The sequence below is a fragment of the Mesoplodon bidens genome (genome assembly GCF_964165515.1).
Source record: "Mesoplodon bidens genome assembly, chromosome: 9".
In the NCBI taxonomy this organism is placed as follows: Eukaryota; Metazoa; Chordata; class Mammalia; order Artiodactyla; family Ziphiidae; genus Mesoplodon; species Mesoplodon bidens.
The window spans coordinates 55,733,181-55,747,927 of NC_138166.1; the positions used below are offsets into that span (position 1 = coordinate 55,733,181).

Genomic DNA, 14,747 nt, shown 5'->3' on the forward strand with positions numbered 1-14,747 from the left:
TGGCTCATTCAGGCCGTGGGGAGGGAGGGGTACGGATGCGGGGTGAGCCTGCAGCAGCAGAGGCCGGCGGGACGTTGCACCGACCTGAGGCACACCGTGTGTTCTCCCGGGGAAGTTGTCCCTGTTTCGCGGGACCCTGGCCGTGGCGGGCTGCACAGGCTCCCGGGAGGGGAGGTGTGGAGAGTCACCTGTGCTCGCACACAGGCTTCTTCGTGGCTGCAGCAGCAGCCTTAGCATCTCATGCCCGTCTCTGGTGTCCGCGCTGATAGCCGCGGTTCGTGCCCGTCTCTGGAACTCGTTTAGGCAGTGCTGTTAATCCCCTCTCCTCACACACCAGGAAACAAAGAGGCAAGAAAAAGTCTCTTGCCTCTTCGGCAGCTCCAGACTTTTTCCCGCATTCCCTCCCAGCTAGCCATGGTGCACTAGCCCCCTTCAGGCAGTGTTCACGCCGCCATCCCCAGTCCTCTCCCTGGGATCCGACCGAAGCCCGAGCCTCAGCTCCCAGCCCCCGCCCGCCCCGGCGGGTGAGCAAACAAGCCTCTCGGGCTGGTGAGTGCCGGTCAGCACCAATCCTCTGTGCAGGAATCTCTCCGCTTAGCCCTCCGCACCCCTGTTGCTGTGCTCTCCTTCGCGGCTCCGAAGCTTTCCCCCTCCGCCATCCGCGGTCTCCACCCGCGAAGGGGCTTCTAGTGTGTGGAAACCTTTCCTCCTTCACGGCTCCCTCCCACTGGTGCAGGTCCCATCCCTATTCTTTTGTCTCTGTTTTTCCTTTTTCTTTTGCCCTACCCAGGTACGTGGGGAGTTTCTTGCCTTTTGGGAGGTCTGAGGTCTTCTGCCAGCATTCATTAGGTGTTTTGTAGGAGTTGTTCCACACAGAGTTGTATTTCTGATATATTTGTGGAAAGGAAGGTGACCTCCACGTCTTACTCTTCCGCCATCTTGAAGCTCCCCCCAAATGAACAAATCTGAAGTGTACAGACAACTCTATGAAAGTTTACATTTTTCATTTGCAAATACTGACATAACCACCATGTGGATTAAGAAATAGAGCAGTTGCAGGCTCCCCAGAAGGTTCCTCCACCCCCTGACTATTGATCTGCCTGGTGGGGAGGTGGTCCTTCTGCTCCTGCAAGTACTTGTCAATGTGCCCCAGGGACAGAGAGCTGGGACCTCCCTGAGCTTTCAGGAACAGAAAGTATGACTGCTCTTGTGCCTTCTGCCTAATACAAGTGTTCGTTACACAGCAGAACTCACTCTGGGACCTGCTCTCACTTAACAACCCACCTGGTAGCCAAATCCAAATGGGATAAGAAGCTTGATGCATTTAGGTCAATTCAAAAATGCTCTTCTTGGGCCTCTGAGATGAGCTGGGTCCTCTCTCACCACTGTCACCCACCTGGAGAAACAGGAGGGTCAGGCTCAGGTGAAAATGGGGCTCTAGTTACAAGTCCAATGGGCATAAGATGTGCAAACATATGCCATCCTGAGGCTCAATTAGGGAAGAGAGAACTCCTATTTCTACCAAGAATGGGGAAGAATAAAAGACCAAGGCACTGCCAAACATTTGGCAACAAAGGCTATTTTAAGACCTATTTTAGAAATTTTCACTAAGAAAAGAATGCACAGTTGGGAAAAGACACAAAGAAGACTTACACATCAAGACCTATGTGCCTTCATGAAAAGATGGTCAACATCGCTAATTATTAGAGAAATGCAAATCGAAACTACAATGAGGTATCACCTCACACTGGTCAGAATGGCCATCATTAAAAAGTTACAAATAACAAATGCTGGAGAGGGTGTGGAGCAAAGGGAACCCTCCTACACCATTAGTGGTACTATAAACTGATGCAGCCACTATGGAAAACAGTATGGAGGTTTCTCAAAAAACTAAAAATAGAACTACCATATGATCCAGCAATCCCACTCCTGGGCATATATCCAGACAAAACTATAATTCAAAAAGATACATGCACCCCTGTTTATAACAGCACTGTTTACAATAGCCAAGACATGGAAAGAACCTAAATGTCCATCAACAGAGGAATGGATAAAGAAGATGTGGTACATATGTACAATGGAATATTACTCAGCCAACAAAAAAATGAAATAATGCCATTTGCAGCTACATGGATGCAACTAGAGATTGTCATACTAAGTGAAGTAAGTCAGAAAGAGAAAGACAAACATCATATGATATCACTTTTATATGGAATCTAAAATATGGCACAAAAGAACTTATCTATGCAACAAAAACAGACTCACAGACGTAGAGAACAGACATGGTTGCCAAGGTGGTGGAGGAGGGATGGACAAAAAAAATTTTTTTAAAGACCTATATGCCTTGGAAGGAGCAAGACTTAGGTTCCAACTGGCGCTCCTTAATTACAAACTCTGTGCACCTTGACCAATATATTAACCTCTCCAATCTTCATGGGGGTTTTTTTGTTTTTTTTTTAATGTAGGAAATGGGGAATTGTGAGGATTAAATGAGAAAATGAGGATAAAAGTCCTGCCTTAAAGGGAGTAGACACTCAACAGATCTTACTTCCATTTCCTCCTCTCCCAGCTTCCTGAAAGTGGCATACGCACCAAAGATAAGATCCTGTACTCCTCTTGCAACCAAAAACAAATAAGCAATCTACAGAATTTTGAAACATTTTTGTTTTTCAATATATTAAAATTTCCCCAAATCCATAACACAAGTGTGAACAGATTTTTTAACTGTCAAAGCAGCATGCTTACTTTGGGACAAGACATAAATGCAGAAAGATTAAAACCGTATAATTCACTGCCATTGGCTGCCCAAAAATGCAACTTAATATTGACGTGTAGGTTTGAAACAGCAGCATATAACATAGCTATTTATTGATCTGTTAGGCCTGGGGGTCTGCACTCACACACTCAGTTATGTTTTGCTTGAGAAACACGTTTTGCTTCCAGCCTTGGAAACAACTCACATGAAGACCAGAGAGCATACAGTTCCCGTTAGTTTAAAATTTCCCAGTAAGATATGTCAACTAAAGAAGGTCCCTTGCCACCCAGTTCAAGGATTAGCCACTGCAGTCATTGAGCTTCAACACACGCTGAAAGGATTCGGAACAGAATTAGGAATGAGTCACTCTGTGCTCTGGGAAAACTGGCAGAACAGGCCTTCAGATAGTTAGATATTTTATGCACTCAGTTTCTTGCATCTTCCCATAATTAGAAAAGTACTAAAACCATTAACTAAGACATATGTTCCTCATGACTGGCAGCAACTTTCTACCAAGGTGTGTGCTTGACTGCGTGTACCCCTTCTCCAAAATCACATACCTACTGACCTGTCCCCCAGCTCTTCAAAGCAGTTCCTCAGAGCTATCTGAGAGGCTGTCTCCCGGGCTACAGTCTTCAGTAAACCCCCACATAAAATTGAAACTCATAGCTTTCACGTTGTGCGTTTTTAATTCAGTCAACAAATATATAGGTAAATTATGTACTGAGGGGCTTCCGTGGTGGCGCAGTGGTGAAGAATCCACCTGCCAATGCAGGGGGCAAGGGTTTGAGCCCTGGTCCAGGAAGATCCCACATGCTGCAGAGCAACTAAGCCCATGCACCACAACTACTGAGCCTGCACTCTAGAGCCCGTGAGCCACAACTACTGAAGCCTGTGTGCCTAGAGCCCATGCTCTGCAACAAGAGAAGCCACCGCGATGAGAAGACTGTGCACCACAATGAAGAGTAGCCCCCACTCACCACAACTAGAGGAAGCCCAAGCACAGCAACCAAGACCAAAGGCAGCCAAAAATAAAATAAATAAATTTATTTTTTTTTAAATTATGTACTGAATTAACACGAAAATATGTATGATGGAATAACCATTTCTGGTCTTCTGGTCTTCTTTGGTAAAAGAAAATTATTCAAATCCTGGATATACATCTTTTTGGAAATGATGCCCTCTGAAACACCTTGATTTCCAAAATGTTACATGATCAAAAGTAGGGCTTCGGTTATTTGGCTATAAGCTCCAAAATGATCAGGGGTTTCTGGAAGCTAGTTCTAACCATGATGCCCTTGGACAGCTGGTCCTGGCCCTCTGTGTGAAATGCTGGCCAATCTGCATTAACAATCTGGACGGCTGGCCTGATCCAGGGGCTCTGACATCTGACTGTTCCTGGGGGATGAGTATGGAGGTTCAGAGGTAAAGGATTCCCCACCCCCTCTCCCCTAAGGGCAAACATAAACGATTTGTTGTTGTATTCTCTCCCCTCTGGGCAGATAGGGGTCAAGAGGCCTAAAGATTCAAATGCTTCCTCTGTCACACTGAAACAGAATATCCATTTCTACCCCCTCATGATCCATGCAAAGGGTGTTATATGCCCTTTGCAATCCATTTCTTCAGAGAGGAACAAGTTATTGCTCAGAGTTCAATCCAGCAACAGAAATGTATGGGAACACAGATTTGAAGTGTGGCAGCTTCCCTGAGACAAAAAACTTGACAGTGACACCAGATTGTAAATTTTGCTCAAACCATTTATTTGCCACCACTGAGTAAACAGAATGAAAAGCCCAAAAATACTAGTCAGTCATTGCACAGAATCATAGAACCTCAGAGTGAATTCTAGCCCAACTTCTCATCCAAAGCAAGAATCCCTTCGGTACATTGCTAGGTCATCCCTGCTTGACCATTTCCTATGACAGAAACAGGGCAAGCCATGTCATTTTTTGTTAAAGGTGGTTTTTCACTTAGAGTTGAACTTTGTCTCACTAGGACACATGGGTCCTAGATCTGCCCTCCATCACTACAGAGAACAAGATGAACCACTTCTTCCACCATAACCTGCATCAGAACTACCATCACTGCCACTTCCTACCCAGCAAATCTTTTCTTCTCCAGACCAAACAGTCACATTGTTCATCAGCCATTTCTTATTTGATCCTCATAATCACAGACATCCAACTCTGATTACACTTCAATTTGTCTATACTTCCCTGAAAACAGTGCCCAGATCTAAAGACAAGCTCCAGGTGTGGTCTGGGGATAGCAGGAAAGAAGGAAGCAATCCCCTTCCTTGCCTTATACACACTGCAGCTGTTAATACTGCCTCAGTTTGTCCTAGCTTTGGGGACACACACACCTCTTCCTAGCACTCACTGCCCTTACATCTAGGAATCTGATGTACATCTAGGACTCTGATGTACATCTAGGCCTGTGATGTGGTAGGAATTGTGGAGAAGCTGAGTTTCCTTCCTTCTGAGCAGGACTCCTTTACTTCCTTCAGCTGAAATTCAGGACTTCATGGTCCTCTATTATTATTGAATTACCTCCTACTAGTTTTGACCCATGATTCCAGCCTGTCAAGGTATTTCTGGGGAGTGACTGTCATTCTGTGTGTTTGGCTGACTTTTCCTTTGTTTGTGGCATTCAGAGACTGCATAGGCATGCGAATTCTGTCCTCACCCAAGTAAATCATACAGGGAGACTTACTAAGAAGAGTGTCAAGGGCACTGAGGTTTTCTCCATAGCTCGATGATAATTTGTTCATTACTTAGCATTTCTGGGACCAAATCTGCCAACCCACTGCAAATCCCCATAACCATACAGTCATGTCTAATTTCTCAAAGTGTCCAGATCCACCTTCTTCAAAGTCTCATGGATCCTTGTTGAAAAGGCAGATTTTGGAAGCTCCAAAACCTTCTTTTATTATCCTAGGCCTGTGGTTTTCAAAAAGTGGTCCTCAGACCAGCAGCATCAACATTACCTGGAAGCTTGTTAGAAATGCAAATTCTCAGACCCCACCACAGACCTGCGGAGTCCGGAACTGAGAGTGGGGCCCAGTAATCCATTTTTAACAAGTTCTTCAGGTGACCTGATGCACAGGTTTAAGGACCACTGCCACAGGTGAATACTTTATCTGGGCATAGAACCTTGAGGCATCTGGTATACCTTCCATCAGGGAATTGGAGTAGACCCTGAGCTCTTTTCTAAGGAAGACTCTGTCCCACTTCTTAGCTTCTCCTTTAAGCCACGGATGGCAAATGCCAGACACATGGGCTTCCAGTCCCCACTCCCATGCTTAATTATCACAGCAAGTTTTCTCTAACAGCTTTCCAGAAAACTAGAAGATAGTTGGTTGGACAGATCCCACCCTGCCAAGGTCCACATGGGTGTGGTGGGACAGGTGGAGGTCCAGGCATCCCCTCCTCCTGATCAGGAGCCTGGATTTCACAAGACATTCACAAGAGTCACAGATCTGTCCGTGACATTCACAAGGATACGGATCTATCCTTGATTCTCAACACAAAGCATCAACCCTCCAGGCTCTTACCAAACATTATAACCTTGAACATTGTACCGTCCGGACTTTATAGAGCAAGGGATCTCAACTCTGACTGAACATTAGAATTATGTGGGGAACTTTCTAAAATGCTGATGACCAAGCCCAGATCTATCACGTTGGAACCTGAGGTGGGGTCAGGATTTGAAAGTCCTAAAACCTCCACAGGTGATTCTGATGTGGAAACAGGGTTGAGAGCCACCAGCAAATGATCTAGAAATATAAGATATATATACACCTAGCCCAAGTCAGATCATCAGATGGATGAGCTGGTGGAACTGCACTGTTCTGATCTAGGAAAAACCGCTTTCCCCGCACTGTCCTCTGGACTTAATGCCCTTGACCTACAGGGAAAGAGATTTCGTGTGTGCGTGTGTGTGTGTGTGTGTGTGTGTGTAAATAACGAACCCACCAACCCACCTGAGGATATTGGGAAATTCTGTAGAGTAGTGTGATAATTAAGACTATAAGCTCTGGGTTCAAATGGCCTGGGTTCAAAGCCAGCCTTACTAGGTGGCTTTAGGCAAGTTTTCAGCTTCTCTAATCCTCAGTGTTTCATCTGACAGATGGCGATAATTAAAGGATTGCCCCAAAGGGGTTGTTGAGGTCACTGTCCTGCCAACATCACAGTGGCTGCTTTTCCCTTTTAATCAGAAAAATAAAAAGGATATATACAAATATCCAATACAAATATCCACAAGAATATCCATATTCCTACCACCCCAAATTAATAGGTCTCCATCCTTATTTATATAAATATATCTATCATCTTTCTGACTTTTAAAAAATTTTGCATAATAAATAGTATACCATAAATTTCTTTCTGCAACTGGCTTATTTTCACTCAAAATTATTACACACACATACACACATATACACTAGTTCATTCCCACCACATAGTTCCATGGTATGACTCTGCCTTGTTTAACGTATTCTTCCTTTAGGTTATTTCTGATTCTTTGTGCTTAAAAACAGTGCTGCAGGATCTGCTTCTTGTGACGCCATGGCCTGATTTTTTAAAATAAGTGGAACTGCCATATCATGAGGTAGAACTAGTTTTAGTTTCACCAGATATTCCAAATTGCTCCTCCAAATGGCCAAACCAATCAATTCATACAAGACAAAGGTTGCTTTACAGGACCTTTATAAGCAAATATTCAGGTCTCAGTATCAGAGTGCCTCTCCTAAGTTACTGGCTTGTTCTTGGCTTTTAGACACTGAGAATTTGTATATGAGAACATATCCCGTTTTGTCTGGGGCACTAGGATGGATGAGTCACATTCATGGCAGCACTGCTGGTAAACCTCAGTGGCAGAAGATGAGCCTTTCCGTGTGCCTGGCTTACCTTTATTGTCCCTGCACTTCAATTCTCTCAACTACCCACTATTTCTCGTGTAGTGTGTGTATTCTTGGAAACCATTTCAAAGACTTGGTGAAATAAGACGATGTTTAAATAAATTATCTTTTTTTTGAAGCTAGAAAGTTGTACAAGCTGCTCCTGGGCTGTTGGCAAGATGTTCTGACAGCGGGTAGTTTTCTACTTAGCTTCCTACTGTAGGCTGCCTTCCATTGTATCTACCTGGGTGAGCCCTAGCCTCCAACTGCCTCAAACATCCTTAGAACAAGCGAGAGGGAAGGAGGGACAGACACAAATACTAACCCCAGCACACAGAATCAGAAAGCAGCATGTCAGTGAAGAAAGGAGACGGAAGATTGGGAGAGACCCCCAAGGAGCTTACTAGTAGCCTTTCAGAAGTTTACGGATGGACATTCAGAGCTGGCAGGATTTCTAGGAGGCAGCTCTTGCAGGCAGATGTGGAGAAGGAGATACAGGTGATTTCCAAATGATTATTATGAAAATTCCATGTTCCACACCTAAACAAATCCTACTCTTCACCAGAAGAGAAGCCATTGACTTAGACCTTAATTTTCCACCTTGTTCACAAGGATATCACAAGACAGATTCCTTATCACATACTTCAAACAGACTTTTCAGAAGTCTGACATCCTTAAAAAATGGGAAGAGCTTGCTATGCATAAACACTCTCATCTTGCAATACTGGCTGGCTGCCTTGATGCCCAGGGCTTGGCTCCAAAGCTGAGCCCCTACTCTTGGTCACATGGGCTCCGCTTTGAGCACTTACACCCACATCCCATAGCACAGATGTCCCTCAAGACAGTGGCTTTTGCTGCTGGCTCGACTTCATCAGGCTGTGTCCTCCTCACCAGCTACCATATTCTCACTAAACATTCTGTATCCCATTGGTGCTTCCCAATGTTGAAGATCTCACCTATTCTTCCCACCCCCCGCCAGCCCTCCTGAGACAAGTTCCCAAGCTGGGGATGATTCCCCCCCAATCCTCAGGCGTCAACTAGTAGAAATAAGATCTACTGTGTCTGTGGTATTTTTATGATCTAGTAACCTAAACACAAGGGGAAACTAGAGAAATTCAGCATGTTTTGTCTTAAGTGAACCCAGACTGGTTCCTTTTCTAATGTGAGCTGTTCACCTCTTTAGTAACAGTACATTCAAGAATTTTGCAGTGGATGGACAGAACTCACCTATATGGAGTGGGATTTTTTTACCCTTGGATGCTTGTCAGAATGTCCTAAGGGGTGGCATAAAGTCCTTATGCCACTGTTATCACGAACTTTGGGGGTGGGGTGTGCCCGCAGTATTTTTAAGTGCTCCCCAATAGATTGCAATGTACTCCCAGGGTTGAGAATCACTGGTCTAGAGTTTTCTGAAATTTCCTTTCTCTTTCTAATAATATCTTGACAGCACCTGCCTGTCCTTAGGCTTGTGATCTCTTTCATCCGGCAGTTTACTCTCAGAGGTCCTGTGCAGACTGAAGTAATTCAGTCCCCTGGTGTGTTCTGGGCTGAACTGGCACCCAGAACCTGTTTAGCAGAGATAGGTACATGGTTTCCACCCCTTCACCTGTCTAAGGTTCCAATTCCCTCTCCTCTGTATGTATTCAGTTCTTTTCAGTTAGTACTTCTCCTCTAGGGAAAAAAAAAAAAAAAAAAAAAAGATGGAAAACAAGTAGAATTGGAACAATTCTTTTGACTCCTGATGTTTTGAGCAGAGAAAATTTCCACACCCAGAAGATTATCTTTTACTTATTCATGTAGTTCTGGACACACGTTTGCAAAGCTGTTTTATAGTTTTTCACCACCTTCTGCAAGCCTCAGCTCATTCCTGACGTTAGTTCTGCAGACTTTCTTCTATCATGTTTGTGTAACACTTAATACTCTTAACTAAAGTTCTTCCTAACTTTAAAGTGTGGCTTACTGGCTCCTCTTTCTCCCTCCCAGTTAATACATAGGTGTTTACCGGTGTTTTTCCCTCCATCCATTTCTCTCTATGAGCCTTAGCTCCTGATCATCGTACCCACACCCATACCTCCTAGTAAGATAGCTTTCGACTCATTCTGCTGTCCTCACCCTCCTCCAGCCCACAGCCTGGTGGGTGGCCCCTAGATTTATCACTAGAACAGGAAGCCTACTGCTTACTTCAAGAGCAAACCTATCGCTCCCTCATGCTGATAACCTGTGCTGACTGCCCTGACTCTGATTAAGACAACCACCCCTCTCCAGGTCCACCCCAACTTTCTCTCCCAGATCCCCCAATACAGCAGATCCTACCTCTGTCTTGACACTCATCTCCTCACCCCAAAACTTGTTTTCTGTTCTTCCACACCTACAACCAGCAATCCATTTTAGATCCCCATTAGGGGGTCTCCACCTTTTCTTTCCCATCACTTCAATCTACATTTCCTGGCCCAGTTCATCTTTCCAAAAAGATTCCAGTGTCTCTCCTCTACTCCAAATTCCCACTGGTCACTGAACTTCGTTAAAAATCCGAAGCCCTGGGGCCTCCCTGGTGGCGCAGTGGTTGAGAGTCCGCCTGCCGATGCAGGGGATACGGGTTCGTGCCCCGGTCTGGGAGGATCCCATATGCCGCGGAGCGGCTGGGCCCGTGAGCCATGGCCGCTGGGCCTGCGCATCCGGAGCCTGTGCTCCGCAACGGGAGAGGCCACAAGAGTGAGAGGCCCGCATACCGCAAAAAGAAAAAAAAAAAAAAAAAAAAATCCGAAGCCCTTTCACTTTGTTATAAAGCAGAACCTAAAAAAAAAAAAAAAAAAAAAAAAAAAAGTCCTAAGCCCTTCACAACGCAGTTAAATTTAAATGGCTTCAGACTCTGGTTCTATCTACCACTTACTGTGTGTTACTAAACTTCTGAGTTGTTTCCTCATCTGAAAAGAGGGTCAATTGATAGTACTCAGTTTTTGTAAAGATTGACTGAAATAATACAGGTCACATACTCAGCACGGTACTTGGCAGACATCAGTCAATTATATTTCAGTTGTTACTACTCAAACCTCAACTCTAAAAACTCACATATACATACCTTACATTGTACACTCTCCTGCAGTCACGTTGCTCTGCCTTGGTCCTTGTTAGTTCTTCTCTGCAAAGCACCCTCTAACACGGTGCCTCTCCTCCATCTGTGGAAATTCCCTCCACCCTCCAAAGAGCATTGCAAGCATCATCTGCTCCATGAAACCTTTTCTGAAACCACCCTGACCCCTGGTTTTGTTTCTCTTTTGAACCCCTGCTTTCCTTTTGTGCCTCAAAGTATGTCAGAAGTTGCCCACATTTTGAGGTTACTCTTTGTAACCTTACCACTAGATGTTAGGTCTACATCATGCTCAGTGACTGCATTTTACTCATCTTTACCTTCCTGTGGGAAAGCAACTTAAAGATTAGTAGTAATGATTGTTAACCCGGACTGAATATCTTCATTAATCTGAGTTAACAGGGGAAAAGTCCTCTGTGTAAGCACATTGATCTATTTCCAAGGAGCCATCCTCCTTCCCTCTTCACTGGAATTATTTGGGATTACATGTGTATTTTAGAACATTTTAAGTATCCCTTCCTTTTGAAGTCTCCTTACCATTTTCTTTGGCCACAAGAGAGATCATTTCTTTCTTTTCTCTGAACTGTTTGAAATGTTTCTAGTGTCCATAGCTATGCCCAAAGCATGCTTCTTTAGGGATTTCATCTCCTGGTTCCCATCACTTTATATCACTGGACAATGCTTTTTGTTGGGTCAGAAAGAAATCCAGAGATACCCTTCCTTGCATTATTTTCTCAGTCTTCTTAAAAATGAAATAATCAGCAAAACAAATCAAGAGTTTATAAGAAATTAGCAGAATAAAACTGCCAGTGGGTTTTATCAGCACATTTGGCATCCCTTCCAGAGGGATGGGGAGAAAGCATCATCTGTAACCAGTCTGGCAATCCATAATACTGACCCTACTACAACATACTTTCTGTGGTTTCTCTCTCCCCACGCCCCTTACCTAGAAATTTACCTTTAGGCCTGGATTTCCATAGGCCTGCTTCTTTAAAGCAAAATATTCCCTTCTAGAATCATATTTTCGTCATGAGAACCATCCTAACCTTCTTGGTGAGACAAACTGGATGATCAGATCTATGCCCCACTTTTTTTTTTTTTTTTTTTTTTTTTTAAAGGTTTTACTATTTATTACTATTTTTTTCACCCTCATTCTTTTTTTTTTTTTTTAAATTTATTTATTTATTTTTGGCTGCGTTGGGTCTTCGTTTCTGTGCGAGGGCTTTCTCTAGTTGCGGCGAGCGGGGGCCACTCTTCATCGCGGTGCGCGGGCCTCTCACTGTTGTGGCCTCTCTCGTTGCGGAGCACAGGCTCCGGACGCGCAGGCTCAGTAGCCGTGGCGCACGGGCCTAGTTGCTCCGCGGCATGTGGGATCTTCCCAGACCAGGGCTCGAACCCATGTCCCCTGCATTGGCAGGCAGACTCCAAACCACTGCGCCACCAGGGAAGCCCTATGCCCCACTTTTAATGTTTACTTTGCTTAGCCCTCATAAGCTGCACGATGGCAAACAGCTACAGGTATTACTATAAACTCCCTGCTTCCCAGGTGTTTTTAAATGAATTACTGAAGTTCTCCTCCTCGGCTACTGGTCTTCTCTTTGCTATGCATATTGTTCTCTATCCAATCAAGTTTCAATGATTTTTCCTTCCCATCAAATTTCAGTTGAACTCTCTTGATCAGGTTAGCAGATCTCTTGCCAAACACACTTGTCCTCAGAGACGCCAAGAGTCTTCCCCGCACACCAAACCCTGTTTGTCAACACTATCTGTGCGACAGTTATTTGTACACTTTCTGCATCCTCTTCCAGCTTGTAGTCTACCTTCCCCAGAAAGGTAGAAACACCACACATCCCCCTGGAGATCTTCAGTTTCCTACCATGATATCATAGCACCAGAGATACATTTGTGGTTTATTTTAGTGTATTTTTATGCAAACCAATGAACAGGGTGATGGTTTGTAGATCTGATATTTTGGCAGCTTATCATGTATGCCTTGGCTTGTTGTTCACCACTATCCATTTTCCTTCCTTTAATCATAGAACTCTCAAATTTAGTTGGGCACAAGCTCATCTAATTAGAGGCTACATTTCCAGCCTTCCTTGCAACTTGGTGGGGACCAATGAGATGTGAGTAGAAGCTGTGCTAAAAAGATGTGCACATTCCCTGTCCTTTCCCCATTCCTGAGGACTGAGAGATAGCAACAAGTAGACCCAGAAATGAAAGCCACTGGTTGAAGATGTCAGTGTCACTGTACAAACCCAGGAATAACCATATCTGGACAGTTACATGAGAGAGAAATAAACTTCAGTCTTGTTACAGCCACTTAATTTGGGGGTCTCTCAGTTACAGAGATTTAGTGCAAATAATGCAGGCCCTAAGAAGGTAGCATGTCTTACAATCAGGAATCTTGGGTCACCTCTGTACACTTCAACAGGAAGTTACCAACCATCTCTTCGATGGTCAGCTTGCTGGGCCCAGGAACAGGAACCCTTGAACCATTGGCAGTAAGAATCCTCACTGTTTGAAAAAGCAAAGGAAGCTACTGTTTCCAAGTTCCAGGAGTGTATTATCTTCTAAAACAACCCCCTATTCTTCAGTAGGCCTTACGGTAGAGATCCATCCTCAAATCATTTCACCTTCTCCAGCAGGACAGGCCCCCTGTATGCTGCATGCGTCACCCACGTGGTCCACGGTAGAGATCCATCCTCAAATCATTTCACCTTCTCCAGCAGGACGGGCCCCCTGTATGTTGCATGTGTCACCCACGTGGTCCTGAGAGCCACTCTAGAGCAGGAGCACTGAATGTTCTGGGTGGAGAGGGATGAGTCCACAGGGCATATGCCCATCCCTCCACTCTTGATTATGGTAAAATCAGAAACGGGCTGAGTTTGCTTCTCCTTCTGCAGTTTAGCCACCCTGACTTGTCTCTAGAGGAAGAAACACTGATGGACAAAGGTGGGCTAATAAAGGAAGCTATAGTGAAAGATAAGAGGATGAAAGAGAATAACTACACTGATGACAATTCAACTCAATTCATATCGATTAAGTCCCTATTAAGTGTCCATAGCTGTGCTAACCCTAAATGATAGAAACAAGTGACAACTAAGCAGTAGTTTAATCCAAGGAGTAAACTGCTCTGATCAAGGAGATAAGATGTGTGTAGATGAAATGAGTCAGAACACGGCTCAGGGTGGGCTATCTAGTAGGTTTGGTGGACAGTCACAGGGAAGAGTTCAGGGGGGCTGAAGCTGTGAACTTTGAAAGAAGTGGCCTGAGGGGAGCCTTAAAGATGTGGACAGGACTTGACTAGGTAGAGAGGAATGTGGAGGGTGGGGAGGGCACCTCACACAATATTTCCCAAGCCTGGCTGTATGACAGGATCACCCTAGGGAGCGTCTACAAAATACCAAAGTGTGGCCCCACTCCATACCAAGTCATCCAGATGCTCTGGGATGAGGCCTGGGCAAGCTCCCCAGGTGACTGTGATGAGACACGAGGGTTGAGAACCACTTCCTAATCTTGTATCCAGAAATGATAGATTTACTCCACAAAACTTCCCTCTTTCATTTTAGCATTTAATTTCATTTTAGTATCTAATGCCAGACCTATGTCTACTGCATCTAATTTGTACCCAATTAAAATGCAGAGCAGGATGTGACTTAGTTTAAAGGGTAAGAAGAGAAAGCGCCACCTCAAAACTTAAAATAACTTCTTGTGGTTTGAATTTTATCAGTGGGTGTTGCAATCCTCCCTTAACCGACAACTGAGGGCGGAAGCAGGGTAGATTTTAACAACTGGCAACCACAGACGGCATTTCATTACTGATCTAAAGAGACTATCCATTGAGTCACTGTAAAATGTGAATGTGATTTCTTAAAACTTCTCTATCTCCCATAAAAATCTACTGAAGTCTTTTCAGCAATGGAAACATTAAGCTAACAATGAATAATGCTCCATCAGCGGTACCTGAATGCTCTCAAATAACAAGAAACGAAATACCTAGTGGT

The 14,747-nt window shown here is 44.4% G+C and overlaps 1 protein-coding gene across 4 annotated transcripts in view; it reads right to left on the reverse strand.

The window, feature by feature from the left end:
• Nucleotides 1–14,747, reverse strand: part of OSBPL3 (oxysterol binding protein like 3) — a 203,989-nt gene that overhangs the window by 100,849 nt on the left and 88,393 nt on the right. Inside the window, exon 2 of one of the 4 annotated variants that reach the window (XM_081244979.1) lies at nt 1,285–1,396. The exons of the other annotated variants lie outside the window; for them this stretch is intronic. The gene's annotated coding sequence lies outside the window, so the exon portion shown is untranslated. The remainder of the gene's footprint in view (nt 1–1,284; nt 1,397–14,747) is intronic. 4 annotated transcript variants of the gene reach the window in all.